Consider the following 18,838-nt stretch of genomic DNA (forward strand, 5'->3'; position numbering starts at 1 on the left):
TCCTCAGAGCAATGCAAAGGAAAGGATGAAGGCTGATAAGTTGGCGGAGCTCAGCTAGATGGTGGAAGAAACCGCTGCAGTTCCACTGGAGGATGGTATTGGCCATGGATGGGAAAGGCGTGAAGGGACTGGGGAGGCAGATTACGCCTCTGGGGCCCCTGCTGCTACTGAGTCACCACCTGTACAACAGCCATCCATTGCGTCCGAGGGACTGGCGAGATACAGGTCCTCTGCGGACGCCAGAATCTCCACCTCATCTACGGACGCAGATTGAGAAGGTTGCGGTGGGACAGGTGCCACCGCAATGTCAGTATGCTTGGGAGCCTTTTTCTTGGTCTGCTTTGCGCGCTGTGCCTTAGGTGGTTCTGGCTGGGAGGGCCGCACCGGGTCAGTCTCAGGGACTGAAGACGACCGCGACACCCTACGACCAGCGACCGGTGGTTGTTTCAGATACTTGCGGGTGTCTACTGTGCCGCTGGTCGGAACTTGTGTATGGAGGTCCCCAAGGGACCCCTTCCTTGCGAGAGTAGCCGAAGAAGTCTTACGCTTCTCTGGCTGGGAAGGGGGAACTGATGTCCCCGATGGTTGGGGGGGTGTTGCTCCTGAAGTAGATGGAGCAGGAGCAACAGTGGGTTTAGTGCCCCCCACCATCAAGGGGGCAGGTGTGGGACTGCGACTCTGAGAGCTGACTGGAGCGGATGGAACTGTAGCAGGAGTGACAGTTGCGGCATAAGAAGCTGTCATGCGCACTGGATGAAGCCGATCATATTTCCGCTTCGCCTCAGTGTACGTCAGGCGGTCGAGAGTCTTGATTTCCATGATCTTCCGCTCCTTCTGCAGAATCGGACAGTCTGGCGAGCAAGGCGGATGGTGCGCACCACAGTTCACACAGATTGGAGGCGGGGCACAGGGATGATCAGGATGGGATGGCCGACCGCAATCGCGACAGACGAGGTCGGAAGCACAGCGGGAAGACATATGGCTGAACTTCCATCACTTGAAGCACCGCATCGGGGGAGGGATATATGGCTTGACAACACAACGGTACACCATCACCTTGACCTTCTCAGGTAACGTGTCACCCTCGAAGGCCAAGATGAAGGCACCGGTGGCAACTTGACGATCCCTCGGACCCCGGTGGACGCGCCGGACGAAATGGACACCCCGGCACTCCATGTTGGCGCGCAGCTCGTCATCGGACTGTAAAAGGAGATCCCTGTGGAAGATAATGCCCTGGACCATATTCAGACTTTTATGGGGCGTGATAATGACGGAGACATACCCCAGCTTAGTACAAGCGAGCAAGGCCCGTGACTGGGCGGAAGATGCCGTTTTTATCAACACCGATCCAGACCGCATCTTGGACAAGCCCTCCACCTCCCCAAACTTGTCCTCTAAATGCTCTGCAAAGAACTGAGACTTCACAGATATATAAGATTCCCCATCAGCTCTGGTGCAGACAAGATATCTGGGCGAATACGTCTCACTTTCATTCAATGCCTTTCGTTCCTCCCATAGTTTGGCGAGGGAGGGGAACGATTTGGGGTCATAAACGTTACCTTTAAAATGGGACCTCGAACGCTTAGAGACTGCTGGTGGCTGGCCACCAGCAAGAGAAGATGTGCCACGCTTCATTGCGTGTCATCCACCCTGATGCCACCTACTCCGACCAAGGGCCCTCCCCACGAGCGCCACCCAGCCGCAGCAATAGCCACCTGGCAGGACGGCCATTGCCGGGAGTCCCGATGCCCCAGGGAGATGGGCATCTACTCCTTGGCATACGTGGGGAGTTAACGGCGCAGGCATCAGTAGAGCGATCCCTGTGTTGTCAGGGGGCTACAACCAAGAGGGTACATGGCGGCCCCACCACAATGGACTGGCTACCGTGCTGGATCTTAGGTGCAAAAATGTCCAAGGTCGTCGTCGCAGTTAAAAGCAACACTGCAGAGTGCAGCGTGGTAATCGCACCCAGGGACGTATCCTCGCCCAAGAGATGGAAAACGAGCGGGACACCATTGCAACGGCGAAAAAGCCGGCTAAAGGTCTCAATGCGTGACGGATACAGTGCACCATGTAAGGCACCCTTCCCCAATTGGCTCGCTCTTCGGAATAATTTAGAAAGATGGAGATCAAACCCGAGAGGGGACCATCATATAAGGCCGAAACATTTGAGACTCCTTTTAGTCGCCTCTTACGACAGGCAGGAATACCGCGGGCCTATTCTAACCCCCGAACCCGCAGGAGGATGGGCAGACTGTGGCGGAATGAACATCGGAATTTAATGCTGGGCTGTGTGTGTGTGTGTGTGTGTGTGTGTGTGTGTGTGTGTGTGTGTGTGTGTGTGTGTGTTTGTGTGTGAACACACAGTGCACAGAACACTTCTAATGATGGGATGCAGCAGCTGACAATCCGGGCATATGCCAATCTTGACACCACGACATTGGCAAGTGTGACTGCAATGGGCGCGAATCTGTTGTCCTCCAGGGTAACAGCTCTTCGATACCTGTACTGCAGAATCCAACAAGTTGGCTGCACCTCCATTATGCTATGGGCATCCACAGGTACAGTGGAGCTCGTGCGAGGCACCACGATGGCCGAGGTGTGTCGTACACTGGTTGCACATGTACACTCCTTCAGGACAATCGTGCAGAGTGTAATGGTACTTGAATTATGTAACCATTACGGCAGCTCACCTGAACCTCTCGATACCAGCATTATTCTACTGTGTTTCTGTAAAGTAGTTAACATATTTCTGAGACAACATTCAGATTCGATTTCATTAATGTAGAGGTACTTTGATACATTGATATGTTTATGTTGCAATGATATTATTCTTATGTGTATTCTTTCTTTTGCACTATGATCTTTGACGTACTTGTAACTCTTGATTTTTGGGCGCGTAAGCGATTATCAGTCAGTTAGAGTCGGACCTTGAGAAAGTCAAATCTTGGACGTCATGTTGAAAAGACGTATATTGTAGTCAGCTTATAAAATGTGAACAGTGAGGAAGATGTTTTCAAGTATGTTTTGTATTGCGAAGTGATGTTTTGTGTGTTAGAGATATTGCAACAAAAGCAATAAAAAGGAAGTGTAACTTAAATTCAGAGTGCTGATTATTTTTTACATCATCATTGTGCTAACTTTCAAAGGTTTAATCTTCAAAGAATGGTTTGTGAAACACATCTATAAAACTTTTGAATATAGCAGAATAAAACCTAGGCCTCTTTGCATCCGAGCTTGGAATCACCACCACCTAGATTTTCGACAATTGAGCCACGATTTTACAATGAGACCAGCGTGGGAAATACGAAAAGATAAGTGCCTAGTTTATTCATTATTACATGAAATGACTTTATTAACTGTGCTCCAATGACACCTGCCACATAATAACTTTGTTGTTGCCCGAAAATGCAGTATTTAGCAGGGTGAGCAACACCACAATCATTATTAAATTTTGACCTTTGTTGTGGTAGGGTTGTTAGAAGAGCCATATTTCAACAAGATAATGTGCCATGTTACAACACCAGGAGTGTGATGGTGTGGTTCAAGGAACACAGTGGCGAGTTCCAATTGGCATGCTGGCTCCCTAAATAGCCAAACATGAACTCGACTGAACACATCTGGGAAGTGATTGGAAGTGGCATCAGAGCTCATTGCACTTCTCCCCAGAATTTACAGGAATTAGTGACCTGTGTGTCCATATGGGTTGTCAGCTCCCTTCATAGACCTACCAATGCCGCACTGCTTCCGTGCCGTGATGCGTCACTGCTGTTATCCGTGCCCGAGCTGATCCTACAGGGTATTTGGTAGGTGGCTATAACGTTCTGGCTGATCAGTGTACAAATTTATAACAGTTAATATCCCAGCTTTAGGGTATTGAACACAGCACGAGTCTCTTAGTTCTGCACCACAAATTATTCTTACAGCCTTCTACTCCAACTTTAAAAGCTTATGAAGATTTGCTCGTGTTTGGCATCCCACACTTCTAATCGATACTTTATACTAGAATACATTGACATATGATAAGCAGACAATACGTGGGTATTGTTTCGGTATTTGCTCTACATATTTATCGCAAATACATTTTAAGCCAGTTTACTTCCCAGTGAGTGAACATATGTATCCCAGTGTTGTTACTCCCATGATTTTGATATATATTGCTTTGATGGCAATATCAGTTCCACAGCACAGCTGAATTTCAAAATATGTCTTGTGGGATTAAAATCCATTACTGCTGTTATCTTGTGTTGACAATGAGAGTACTTTCATTTAAATACTGAACTATATAATTTGTAATACAGTTTCATAGTGATCTTTATGCCTGCACACAATGGATGTAGCATCAGTATACAGAACTAGTTTTGAATTTGGGCAGCAGTATTTTGTCATTTACATTAAAAAAAATCAACAAATGAAGGCAGCAAAGTACAAAGCCGAGGGTACCCTGTATTACATATCAGTGCAGACAGATCTGTGTGTGCCACTCATCATTCTTAAGAGTGAAAACTGATTTTTGTGAGATCAGATTTTCTAAGACTAAAAAGAAGATATAAGATGTAGACTGGCAATGGCAAGGAAAGCGTTTCTGAAGAAGAGAAATTTGTTAACATCCAGTATAGATTTAAATGTCAGGAAGTCGTTTCTGAAAGTATTTGTATGGAGTGTAGCCATGTATGGAAGTGAAACGTGGACGATAAATAGTTTGGACAAGAAGAGATAGAAGCTTTCGAAATGTGGTGCTACAGAAGAATGCTGAAGATTAGGTGGGTAGATCACATAACTAATGAGGAGGTATCAAATAGAATTGGAGAGAAGAGAAATTTGTGGCACAACTTGACTAGGAGAAGGGATCAGTTGGTAGGACACATTCTGAGGCATCAAGGGATCATCAATTTAGTATTGGAGGGCAGCATGGAGCGTAAAAATTGTAGAGGGAGACCAAGAGATGAATGCACTAAACAGATTCAGAAGGATGAAGGTTGCAGTAGGTACTGGGAGGCGATGAAGATAGCACAGGATAGAGTAGCATGGAGAGCTGCATCAAACAATTCTCAAGACTGAAGACCACAACAACAACAACAACAACAACAAGACTGAACAATTATCAACATAATTACCCAGCAATTTTCCCTGAGTGTTTACTATCTCTCTCTATAAGCAACTGATGGAGATTAGCTAAAACATTATCTGTACTTGCAGATGGAGGTCTGTCTATATCCAAAATTGTGTGTCCTTTGACAACTACAGTTAACTGCAGAAAGTTCAGTGTCACCTTCAACACTTAAAGAACTTACGTCTTTGGGGCCCTAATTTTTGCCACTTTTGCAACATCACCTTAGGGCTTGATCTCCCTGCTAAATGATGAGCAGAAATGCTTTGTTAATGGGTGCATAATAAGGTTCTTTTTTGGTATACCTGTGCTCTGTAATACCTGAAACATCTGGCTTATTAACACATGCTATGATGTCCAAATCTTTGTGCTTACTTCCTCAGCTTGTAAAGTTTTGGAGGATAATCTGGAAAGTGTATTTGGATTGGTGGATCATATCTGCAGATTTAATTCCAACTTGTGTGTTATCTAAATTTGCATAGTCACCACATTTTTTAATTTTTAATTTTTTGTTTGTAGCCGTAAATATCCTCATTAAGCTTATCAGATGTACATGTCAAACTGGGAAGAGGACACAAAACGGCCACACACAATAATAATAAAAAGAAAGATTTCAAAGGAGTTCCTGACAGCTAAATGTAAAAGTCGTTGGTTTTTGGATATATTACATCCAAAAGCTTAAGAAGGCTGTTAGTTTAGTATCTTCAAGGCATAATGCTGCTCCACTGAGCATCACAACAAACAGCCTGAGATAGTAGAGTACTGTGATACTACCTAAGAAGAAATTTATGCACCTGGATGTGAAGTGCACAATTTACTCCACACAGCAGGTGCTCCAGAGGATGGACTCTCACTGTTCTGTGCCATCATGTACATTTCTCTGGTAAATACATAAGTGGTATATTCTACACTGACAGAAAATTGAATAATCACATTTTTGCTTAAAGTTCCTTAAATGGCAATTGATGAGACCATATCTGAAAAGACAGCTATCAACCCCACTTTCCACAGGAGGTAGGAGTACAAATTACCAAAATTCTGAAATGTGAAACTTGTAAACCTGGAGTTGATCTAGCAAAACAAGTAAGGTCTGACACGTGTCCCAGATCAGACGAGAAAACAAAAGGTTACTGTCTTAGCTATAGCACACAAATATGCAGTGACTAAGAAGTGGGTGTGATGACTATGTACATTTGTTTAACTCCAGGTTTAAGTAATTTACATCATTTCATTGCTGTGGTTCTTACTGTTATCCATTAATATCAGAATGTCAACAACTACTTTGTTACTTTAAAATCTTCAATATGTTAGCTGTGGCCGGCACTTATAAATGTCAACATAAACCACTAACCCTGTGCTTGTAAGTGTCAGCTGCACTTAATGTGCAAAACAAGAAAATTTTTGCAATTTATTTGAAAGTTCTAATTAAGCTTCCATTTTCTTGCATGTTTATTTTTAAATATTAAAACTGATGAGAGTTTCATTTCTAGGCCCCTAATTTTCAAAGCTGGATGGCATCATCCTTGCAGTGCAACTAAAAGTGCACCATGCACGACAGGTTCAATGTAATCTCTCCTGTCCACAAATTTGCACCTCACACGTTGCTATCACAGGAAACTGCACCAAATATGTCAATATAATACTACAGTTAATTTTCCATATATCTAAGCAAAACCAATTCATGCCCATCCAAGTGTATCTCATCTGTGCACTGCATATTTCCCTTAACTTTAGTGTGCTTTACAATAAAATTCATACAGTAAGTTTTCTGAGTAAATTACCCATTCCATACCTACAGCTAATGCTTGTGTAACCCAGTGTGTTTACTTGTGTGTCAATACAAATATCAGGTTTGGTTCTAAAGTGTGTCTTGAAATACATACCCCACATCAATTTTTAAGTACTTAGTCTCAGTTGCAAAATATGTTATGCACTATCAGTGCCATTTCACTGCAAAAATTTTAAATCATGCTGGGGATATATGGATAACAAAGTTTCCACATTTCTCAGAAATTTAATTTTAGTTGCTTCAGCCAATGAGAACTAGGTAACAAAGTCTAACACTGCCCTGTTTTGTGTGCAGTGGTCTCAAGGCAATAACCAGATAGCAGCATTTTTACACTTTATTCTTACTGAGCAAAAATACTTACTTGTATCTGATATTCCTTACCATTTCCAGGCGATTTTTGGGTTGGTTGGTTGGTTGGTTGGTTTGGAGAAGGAGACCAGACAGCGTGGTCATCGGTCTCATCGGATTAGGGAAGGATTGGGAAGGAAGTCGGCCGTGCCCTTTCAGAGGAACCATCCCGGCATTTGCCTGGAGTGATTTAAGGAAATCACGGAAAACCTAAATCAGGATGGCCGGACGCGGGATTGAACCATCGTCCTCCCGAATGCGAGTCCAGTGTCTAGATTTTTGGGTCTGCAGTATTTTTATTTCAATTTCTACAAAGCCAAACGATTAAATGACTAGAAAGTTGTTTACGAATTCAGTTTTAATACATATTTAGCATAAGATATTAACTGTCTAAAGGATAATTGCTCAAACAGTAATTAGCATTCTAGCTATATCTTTTTAGCCAAGACTATTATAGATGCATATACTTTACTTTCAATGTTCCTAAGTCCCCCCTTAACACATTTACTACCATGCTGCTGCCACCAGCGAGAACAGCACAGCATGCTTAATGCTGTATACTTTACCTGGTGGTGAAACGTGTCATTAACCATATCAGTAAACTTGTTAAATATAGAAAAACCACACCCAAGAAAGGCAGCAAGATAAACTCTCAGAGAATACTATAATCTAAAAATGTAAAATTACAACTAAATAAGCAATTTCCAATTATGTGTACCAAGCAAATTATGCTTTGAGTCAGTGATTTCTTTTGCCACAATTGATTAAGAAACATGCAAACTGAAGGACTAGTGAATAATCATACTTTACCTGTGAAAAGCAGCAAAGCCATTAGAGACAGCTATGTGCATAGTCCAATTTATGTTGAAATTATTAACTTGGTATTTCAATTAAATTTTGTGAACTATAGGCAACACGATAAAGGAATCAAACGAAGAAAACACAAAATTAATTTCTTTATTAACAATGCTCGGATTTCCACATCACCATAGAGGTACCAAGCTTGATGCGTTACTCATTTTTTTTACATGGCAAGTTTCCCCAGTAGGTCTATAAACCATGAAAAACACAAATAGCTACTTCTTGCTGTCTTCCCTTCTTTGGACTTTCACTTCAGAAACTCTGAAACATCCATTACAAAAATAGGTAACACCACTCACAAATCTGGATTCTGTCACTGCAATTCATAGCAATTTTACTGTAAAAATACTGACTATGGTCACTGATGTCATTTTGAACATTCAGGAATTTTCAAGTGTGAAGGAACATGTTACTGAAACAAAATATTAGAGTGATACTGAAGTTAGAATACAGTTACTACACAAATTATCACCAACAAAAGTTACAAAGATTGCAACTTAAATACCGAAGCCATTTCTTATGATAATATGCTGTTACCACAAATAATCCTCATAGTTGTACTGAAAGAAACTTTACAGGGTAACACAATGCATCAGAATACTATAGGCACAAAGAAGGAAATTCTGTAGATTTACCAGACACTTTACTTTTCTTGCACATCATAAAATTATTATACGAAGTTACTTACCATCCATTGTCTGGAATATAAACTTTCCTTTCTCCTCTGCAAGCATGTGCTTTTGCAGCATGTGTTCTCAAATTTGCCAAGGAGTTAAAAAAATTGCAGTCATCCTGCAGGTACTTCACAGTAACTTCCATATTTGGCTCTATATGCATACACAAGGAAAATGAAGGATACAAAGTTTTCCATAATTGAAATGCTTTATCGCACATGCAACACAAAATCTGGCATTGTACATACACCCACACGGCATCACAAAGAATGGCTTGGCTCAAAGAATATCTGGGGTTCAAAAACTACCAGCGATACTGGCTAGCGTGAGAGATGACCTCATGTCATGATATAACGTCATGATTCCTGAGGGCCTGCGAGCTGCTTCTGCAAAGGATGGCTAGGTTCAAAGAAATCCGTGGTTTGAAAACTGCCAGCGATATTGACTAGCGGGAGAGATGACGTCATGATCCTAGGATTACAGAAGTGTCAGATTCCAGCCGTCTGCTTTGACCCATGACATCATCAATATGGCAGAAATGGCTAGTCTAAGCATCTCCAATATGGCACCTGTGATGTTACTACATACACATGGCAACAAACATGAAAATATGTATAAATAAGACAATAACATCTCCATCCAAAACTTCCATCAAATTAATGAGACAACTGCGGGAAATTGTGGGTTTTAGGGAGAGGTCAAGCTAAATATAAGAGGTTTTTTTAAAAAACCAAACAAACAAACACACACACACGGGAGGGCACCATGAAACAGAACAAGACAACATCTACAAACACAACCAACTCATAAACACCGTGGCGTAATGACATCACCCATGACAACACCCATACGTCAATGCAGACAGGTGGAATCGGACGCTTCTGTTGACCCCATGATTCCTCAGGGCTTGCGAGCCGCTTGTCATTACACTTTCTACAGCCACAAGGCATTATACATAGCTATTTCAACTGGCACCGATGTCTCATTGGTTGGCCGTAAGAGCCAGTTAGTTGTAGCTACCGGTATGTAGATCTTTGAACGCTTCGTTATTATGATTTTCCCAGGAGCTATCTTGGTGTGTGTGTATGTGTTGTGCTTTTCTTAATTTCTCGCCGTACGTTCACCATGGCTGATGTTGCACAGACTGGTGGTGTAGCAGGCTTGTGTGACGTATGTGGGTGAAGCATCGCAAGAATATACAAGTAGAGCCTAGGAAAGAAATATTACATATTTATGATAAGCTGGTGACAGATGTAAACAAACACATGAAGAGACACAGTTCTGCTTCTGGAAAGGTAGGAGAAGTGTTGGTTACCTCTCAGTCACCATTTAAATGCTGCGTGAACCTTAATGCAATAATGTAACACAACTGCCGTAACCAGATGGCTGGTTTATAGTCAAGTGTGCTATATTAGCAAAAATGTTATGGAGATATCACCAGTGTGAACGTCTGTCGTAGCCTCTCTGCATTGCAGACTGAGCAGAAGCGTTCACGTATCACAAAAAGCCCACAAATGGGTCCAAGCTAAGGCTATAAAAGAAAGGGTTGAGAGGGTTAATTACTAGGCAAGTCATGGGAGGCGAATGCCAGAACTGCTGTAAAACTCTTTGACAATTGACAGGTAACTAGTACACTTAAGCAAAGTAAAGTGTCACTTGTGGTGTAGGCCCTCTGGATAGATCGTTTACGAAGAGTTGGAGGTGCGGCCTTTCCCCTGAATTTTTAAAGTAGTTTCATGAAGCACAAATAACTTATTTTAGATATTTAAGTAATGCAGGCCCTAGTTTCTCACTGCACCTTCACTGTGTTGTTCCACATCCCTGAAGACTCTGCTTCATAATTGGCAGCATTAAACATGATGGATGAATAAGTGCATTAATTCTGTTTACACGTTCTTTTTCCATCACAGTATGATATTAAGATATTAAGCAAAAACCCATTTTCTTTGTTATTTAGATGACATGTACTGAGTACAATACGTTTTGATGCTCTCAGAGGGAAGAACTGATATACCACTTGGAGAGTGTTCACAACAAAAAATGGAGTTCAAAGAAATGACATTTAATTCTGTGGAAGGTGACGAAACTAAAGTGTACTGTATTGTATGTGCATATTTGCCAGATAACTAATGTTGTACATTGTTTGTATGTGTAGGTCTTTCCAATGAGTTAATGATATGGTGCAGTAATCGTTATCAGGAGAAAGAAAACTGGCATTCTACGGATCAGAGCATAGAATGTCTGATCCCTTAATCGGGCAGGTAGGTTAGAAAATTTAAAAAGAGAAATGGATAGGTTAAAGTTAGATATAGTGGGAATTAGTGAAGTTCAGTGGCAGGAGGAACAAGACTTCTGGTCAGGTGAATACAGGGTTATAAATACAAAATCAAACAGGGGTAATGCAGGAGTAGGTTTAATAATGAATAAAAAAATAGGCGTGCAGGTAAGCTACTACAAACAGCATAGTGAACATATTATAGTGGCCAAGATAGACACGAAGCCCATGCCTAATAAAGTAGCACAAGTTTATATGCCAACTAGCTCTGCAGATGACGAAGAAATTGAAGAAATGTATGATGAGATAAAAGAAATTATCCAGGTAGTGAAGGGAGACGAAAATTTAATAGTCATGGGTGACTGGAATTTGACAGTAGGAAAAGGGAGAGAAGGAAACATAGTAGGTGAATACGGATTGGGGCTAAGAAATGAAAGAGGAAGCCGTCTGGTAGAATTTTGTGCAGAGCATAACTTAATCATAGCTAACACTAAGTTCAAGAATCATACAAGAAGGTTGCATACATGGAATAATCCTGGAGATACTAAAAGGTATCAGATAGATTATATAATGGTAAGACAGAGATTTAGGAACCAGGTTTTAAATTGTAAGACATTTCCAGGGGCAGATGTGGACTCTGACCACAATCTATTGGTTATGAACTGTAGATTAAAACTGAAGAAATTGCAAAAAGGTGGGAATTTAAGGAGATGGATAAACTGACTAAACCAGAGGTTGTACAGAGTTACAGGGACAGCATAAGGGAACAAGTGACAGGAATGGGGGAAAGAAATACAGTAGAAGACGAATGGGTAGCTTTGAGAGATGAAGTAGTGAAGGCAGCAAAGGATCAAGTAGGTAAAAAGATGAGGGCTAGTAGAAACCATTGGGTAACAGAAGAAATATTGAATTTAATTGATGAAAGGAGAAAATACAAAAATGCAGTAAATGAAGCAGGCAAAAAGGAATACAAACGTCTCAAAAATGAGATCGACAGGAAGTGCAAAATGGCTAAGCAGGGATGGCTAGAGGACAAATGTAATGATGTAGAGGCTTATCTCACTAGGGGTAAGATAGATACTGCATACAGGAGAATTAAAGAGACCTCTGGAGAAAAGAGAGCCACTTGTATGAATATCAAGAGCTCAGATGGAAACCCACTTCTAAGCAAAGAAAGGAAAGCAGAAAGGTAGAAAGAGTATTTAGAGGGCCTATACAAGGGCGATGTACTTGAGGACAATATTATGGAAATTGAAGAGGATGAAGATGAAATGGGAGATACGATACTGGGTGAAGAGTTTGACAGAGCACTGAAAGACCTGAGTCGAAACAAGGCCCCGGGAATAGACAACATTCCATTAGAACTACTGACGGCCTTGGGAGAGCCAGTCCTGACAAAACTCTACCATCTGGTGAGCAAGATGTACGAGACAGGCGAAATACCCTCAGACTTCAAGAAGAATATAATAATTCTAATCCCAAAGAAAGCAGGTGTTGAGAGATGTGAAAATTACCAAACGATCAGTTTAATAAGCCACAGCTGCAAAATACTAATGCGGATTATTTACAGACGAATGGAAAAACTGGTAGAAGCCGACCTCGGGGAACATCAGTTTGGATTCTGTAGAAATGTTGGAACACGTGAGGCAATACTGACCTTACGACTTATCTTAGAAGAAAGATTAAGGAAAGGCAAACCTACGTTTCTAGCATTTGTAGACTTAGAGAAAGCTTTTTACAATGTTGACTGGAATACTCTCTTTCAAATTCTAAAGGTGGAAGGGGTAAAATACAGGGAGCGACTGGCTATATACAATTTGTACAGAAACCAGGTGGCAGTTATAAGAGTCGAGGGGCATGAAAGGGAATCAGTGGTTGGGAAGGGAGTGAGACAGGGTTGTAGCCTCTCCCCGATGTTATTCAATCTGTATATTGAGCAAGCAGTAAAGGAAACGAAATAAAAATTTGGAGTTGGTATTAAAATCCAGGGAGAAGAAATAAAAACTTTGAGGTTCGCCGATGATATTGTAATTCTCTGAGACAGCAAAGGACTTGGAAGAACAGTTGAACAGAATCGACAGTGTCTTGAAAGGAGGCTATAAGATGAACATCAACAAAATTAAAACGAGGATAATGGAATGTAGTCGAATTAAGTCGGGTGATGTTGAGGGAATTAGATTAGGAAATGAGTCACTTAAAGTAGTAAAGGAGTTTTGCTATTTGGGGAGCAAAATAACTGATGATGGTCGAAGTAGAGAGGATATAAAATGTAGACTGGCAATGGCAAGGAAAGCGTTTCTGAAGAAGAGAAATTTGTTAACATCGAGTATAGATTTAAGTGTGAGGAAGTCGTTTCTGAGAGTATTTGTATGGAGTTAAACATGGACAATATATAGTTTGGACAAGAAGAGAATAGAAGCTTTCGAAATGTGGTGCTACAGAAGAATGTTGAAGATTAGATGGGTATATCACGTAACTAATGAGGAGTTATTGAATAGGATTGGGGAGAAGAGAAGTTCGTGGCACAACTTGACTAGAAGGAGGGATCGGTTGGTAGGACATGTCCTGAGGCATCAAGGGATCACAAATTTAGCATTGGAGGGCAGCGTGGAGGGTAAAAATCGTAGAGGGAGACCAAGAGATGAATACACTAAGCAGATTCAGAAGAATGTAGGTTGCAGTAGGTACTGGGAGATGAAGGGGCTTGCACAGGATAGATTAGCATGGAGAGCTGCATTCAAACTAGTCTCAGGACTGAAGACCACAACAACAACAACAACAACAGTAATCATTAGTGTTTATGTTGAGTATTATTAATCTAAATACAGATAAGAAAGTATTTAGGGTAATCCATGACTGGCAATATATTTTCAGGATATAACTTTAAACAACTCTACAGTGTCAAATAGACTTATTAAATTGTTAATCTGGATTTGCCCCAGCATGCTACATGTTTCTAAATTTCGTTGTGGTGACAGGCTGATCTGTGGTATAGCCCTAGGCTTAGGTTAGGTTAGGTTGGAAGTATGGCATAAAGCATTCTGACATGGATTGTATTTACATACCACAACCATTTTTAGATTATACAACACATGAATGGGGCATACTGTCTCCATTACCACAATTTCTCCTGCACCTTGCTTATAATAATTATTAGAGAGCGGGTAATACTTAATCAGTGTTATCTTGTGTGTGTTGTTGTGGTCTTCAGTCCTGAGACTGGTTTGATGCAGCTCTCCATGCTACTCTATCCTGTGCAAGCTTCTTCATCTCCCAGTACCTACTGCAACCTATATCCTTCTGAATCAGTTTAGTGCATTCATCTCTTGGTCTCCCTCTACGATTTTTACCCTCCACGCTGCCCTCTAATACTAAATTGGTGATCCCTTGATGCCTCAGAACGTGTCCTACCAACCGATTCCATCTTCTAGTCAAGTTGTGCCACAAACTTCTCCCCAATCCTATTCAATACCTCCTCATTAGTTACGTGATATACCCATCTAATCTTCAACATTCTTCTGTAGAACCACATTTCGAAAGCTTCTATTCTCTTCTTGTCTAAACTATATATTGTCCATGTTTCACTCCATACAAATACTCTCAGAAACGACTTCCTCACACTAAATCTATACTCGATGTTAACAAATTTCTCTTCTTCAGAAACGCTTTCCTTGCCATTGCCAGTCTACATTTTATATCCTTTCTACTTCGACCATCATCAGTTATTTTGCTCCCCAAATAGCAAAACTCCTTTACTACTTTAAGTGACTCATTTCCTAATCTAATTCCCTCAGCATCACCCGACTTAATTCAACTACATTCCATTATCCTCGTTTTAATTTTGTTGATGTTCATCTTATAGCCTCCTTTCAAGACACTGTCCATTCTGTTCAACTGTTCTTCCAAGTCCTTTGCTGTCTCAGAGAATTACAATATCATCGGCGAACCTCAAAGTTTTTATTTCTTCTCCCTGGATTTTAATACCAACTCCAAATTTTTATTTCGTTTCCTTTACTGCTTGCTCAATATACAGATTGAATAACATCGGGGAGAGGCTACAACCCTGTCTCACTCCCTTCCCAACCACTGCTTCCCTTTCATGTCCCTCAACTCTTGTAACTGCCACCTGGTTTCTGTACAAATTGTAAATAGCCTGTCGCTCCCTGTATTTTACCCCTTCCACCTTTAGAATTTGAAAGAGAGTATTCCAGTCAACATTGTCAAAAGCTTTCCCTAAGTCTACAAATGCTAGAAACATAGCTTTGCCTTTCCTTAATCTTTCTTCTAAGATAAGTCATAAGGTCAGTATTGCCTCATGTGTTCCAACATTTCTACGGAATCCAAACTGATCTTCCCCGAGGTCCGCTTCTACCAGTTTTTCCATTCGTCTGTAAATAGTTCGCATTAGTATTTTGCAGCTGTGGCTTATTAAACTGATAGTTCAGTAATTTTTACATCTGTCAACATCTGCTTTCTTTGGGATTAGAATTATTATATTCTTCTTGAAGTCTGAGGGTATTTCGCCTGTCTCATACATCTTGCTCACCAGATGGTAGAGTTTTGTCAGGACTGGCTCTCCCAAGGCCGTCAGTAGTTCTAATGGAATGTTTTCTACTCCCGGGGTCTTGTTTCGACTCAGGTCTTTCAGTGCTCTGTCAAACTCTTCACGCAGTATCGTATCTCCCATTTCATCTTCATCTACATCCTCTTCCATTTCCATAATATTGTCCTCAAGTACATCGCCCTTGTATAGACCCTCTATATACTCCTTCCACCTTTCTGCTTTCCTTTCTTTGCTTAGAACTGGGTTTCCATCTGAGCTCTTGATATTCATACAAGTGGTTCTCTTTTCTCCAGAGGTCTCTTTAATTTTCCTGTAGGCAGCCTATCTATCTTAACCCTAGTGAGATAAGCCTCTACATCCTTACATTTGACCTCTAGCCATCCCTGCTTAGCCATTTTGCACTTCCTGTCGATCTCATTTTTGAGACGTTTGTATTCCTTTTTGCCTGCTTCATTTACTGCATTTTTGTATTTTCTCCTTTCATCAATTAAATTCAATATTTCTTCTGTTACCCAAGGATTTCTACTAGCCCTCGTCTTTTTACCTACTAGATCCTCTCCTGCCTTCACTACTTCATCTCTCAAAGCTACCCATTCTTTTTCTAATGTAGTTCTTTCCTCCATTCCTGTCAATTATTCCCTTATGCTCTTCCTGAAACTCTGTACAACCTCTGGTTTAGTCAGTTTATCCAGGTCCCATCTCCTTAAATTCCCACTTTTTTGCAGTTTCAGTTTTAATCTACAGTTCATAACCAATAGATTGTGGTCAGAGTCCACATCTGCCCCTGGAAATGTCTTACAATTTAAAACCTGGTTCCTAAATCTCTGTCTTACCATTATATAATCTATCTGAAACTTGTCAGTATCTCCAGGCTTCTTCCATGTATACAACCTTCTTTTATGATTCTTGAACCAAGTGTTAGCTATGATTAAGTTGTGCTCTGTGCAAAATTCTATCAGGCAGCTTCCTCTTTCATTTCTTAGCCCCAATCCATATTCACCTACTACGTTATCTTATGTATTTCAACTAAATTATTTTCTCAGAATAACACATAAATGCTGCACTTATGTTTGCGCTACTTATGCAGTGTAATTTTATTTTCGGAGTTCTTTCTGTGGAAGGAACAGATAGAAGCTGAAGAGAGCTTTCATTCTTAAGACCAAGGGAAAAACAGAAATGTGATTACCTCTGAAGATCTCATAGAGTTAATTGCAAATGAAACAAATTACTGTTGGCTTCAGCAAGATAATAGTAACAAACAATTCAGAAGGAACTGGAGTAGCCAAACTATGTTTTTTTGCCATATCATTTTGAATGACGTGGAACAAGAAATTATATTTAGTAGAGTACCGGAGTAAAAACAAACTTCTGCGAAGCAATATTTTTGGAGAAGTAATGGCTAGAGACCACTATTCCAAATTACTATGAATGCTGCATTTCAACCATGATGTCGGTTCTACCAATGATTGTTATACAAAATACAGAACATCATCACTGATTTATTACAAAAAAAATTTTGTCAGTCATTTCAGCCATTCCAAAAGCTGTGCATAGACGAAAGTTTACTTTTTTTTTTTTAAGGGTGGCTGTCTTTCAAACAATACATCCCGTCAAAAAGAAACATATTTGGAATAAAATCTTTTTTTCTCTGTGACTGTGAGACAGGATTTGTACAAGATTTAATTGTTTACATGGGATCATCTGCCCTGGTGGATACCAAAAATAAGGATACTGGAAAGTCAGGAGCGATAGTTGAAGCACTTGTAAAGCCCTATTTAGGAAAGGGCCATACCGTTCACATAGGTAATTGGTATTTCAGTGCAGCTTTATTTAGAAAGCTACACAATAATTGCACAAATGTGTGCGGGACCATAAGAAAGAGAAGGAAAGGAATGCCTAAAACTGGTGAACGATTAAAATGAGGACAGGCAACCTGCCAATCGTGCAAAAATTTAATATTCAAAAAGTGGATGGATAAAAAAGAAGTCTATAAGCTTTCTACCATGCATTCAGATGAATTTGATACAGTAAAAGTTATCCAAAAACCTGTATGAATATTGGATTATAATAATTCAATGGGTGCAGTTGATAAAGCTGACACGGTTATAAGCACTGTGGAATCAACACTCAAATCTCTGCAATGGCATCGCAAACATTTCTTTCACTTGCTGGACATTTGTGTGTGGAATGCCTATTGTCTTTATAAACACAAAAGGAAAGAACTGGTATCCATGGCAAAACTTCAATTGCAGTTAATTAGGGAGATACTGGAAGAGTATCATCGAAGCATAAAATATCAACACTGAACAGGCAATAATCATCCACTGAGCTTAACAGAAAGACACTTTTCTTCGGTTTACAAACCAGTAGGAAAAAACTGAAATAGAAGGTGTGTTGTTTGAAGTGCAAATGACAGAAAATGAGAATCTAAGAACAAGTGTAAAAATTGTAATGTGGGTTTGTGCGTTGAACCTTGTTTTCAAATTTATCATACTGAATTACATTATTAAGAATCTTTCAAATGATCCTAAATGGCTTTTCTTATAATACTTATAAAATCTCCAAATATATTGTTAAGTAACACTTAAATACAGTAACCTGCACATCATCTTACTGACGTGCAACGTGCACAATTCGCGGCACGCTGCACCGATCAGTGGCACCAGCTCAGCGAAGCAGACTGCTGTAACAAAAGGGTTAATCGAACAACATGTAACAACCCAAATTATGCTATTGTGAGTTAGCGCTTTCTTCCACCAGTCCCTTCAATTAGAAGTGATGCTGGCCCAGATGGAACCACACTCAGTTTTTCTTATAACATGGAAATTAATGAAGCTAAAAAAAAGATCTTTGTGGTGAGTAAGAAAAAAATCACTGCTCAAAGCTCAGTGAGCAACTGTAAACCACCGAGTCCTTCACCTACTGATGGAGTAAAATTACATCAAATGGAAGATCAAAGAAGAATATTGCAAGCCAAATCTATCACACAAAGACTGATTTTAACAAGAGAAGAAACTTTCTAATATTGTCCATTTTAAACACCAAAGGTAGCTATTTTTAAGGCAATCTTTATACATATTTTAGCATACAACCACTAATTTTAGGAACATAATCCACAGCAACATGTTTTTGGGGTCAAGCTGCCATCATCCGGCTTCAAAATTAATCTTACATAAAATGCACTTCAAAAACATTCAAAGTAAAAATAGAAAAACAA

The 18,838-nt window shown here is 40.4% G+C and overlaps 1 long non-coding RNA gene across 1 annotated transcript in view; it reads right to left on the reverse strand.

Moving 5' to 3' along the window:
* Nucleotides 1–8,256: 8,256 nt before the first annotated feature.
* Nucleotides 8,257–18,838, reverse strand: part of LOC126213375 (uncharacterized) — a 68,973-nt gene continuing 58,391 nt past the window's right edge. The window contains exon 6 of the long non-coding RNA XR_007541154.1: nucleotides 8,257–8,369. This is a non-coding gene — a long non-coding RNA (uncharacterized LOC126213375). The remainder of the gene's footprint in view (nucleotides 8,370–18,838) is intronic.

Source organism: Schistocerca nitens, chromosome 11 (assembly GCF_023898315.1).
Source record: "Schistocerca nitens isolate TAMUIC-IGC-003100 chromosome 11, iqSchNite1.1, whole genome shotgun sequence".
NCBI classification, from domain to species: domain Eukaryota; kingdom Metazoa; phylum Arthropoda; class Insecta; order Orthoptera; family Acrididae; genus Schistocerca; species Schistocerca nitens.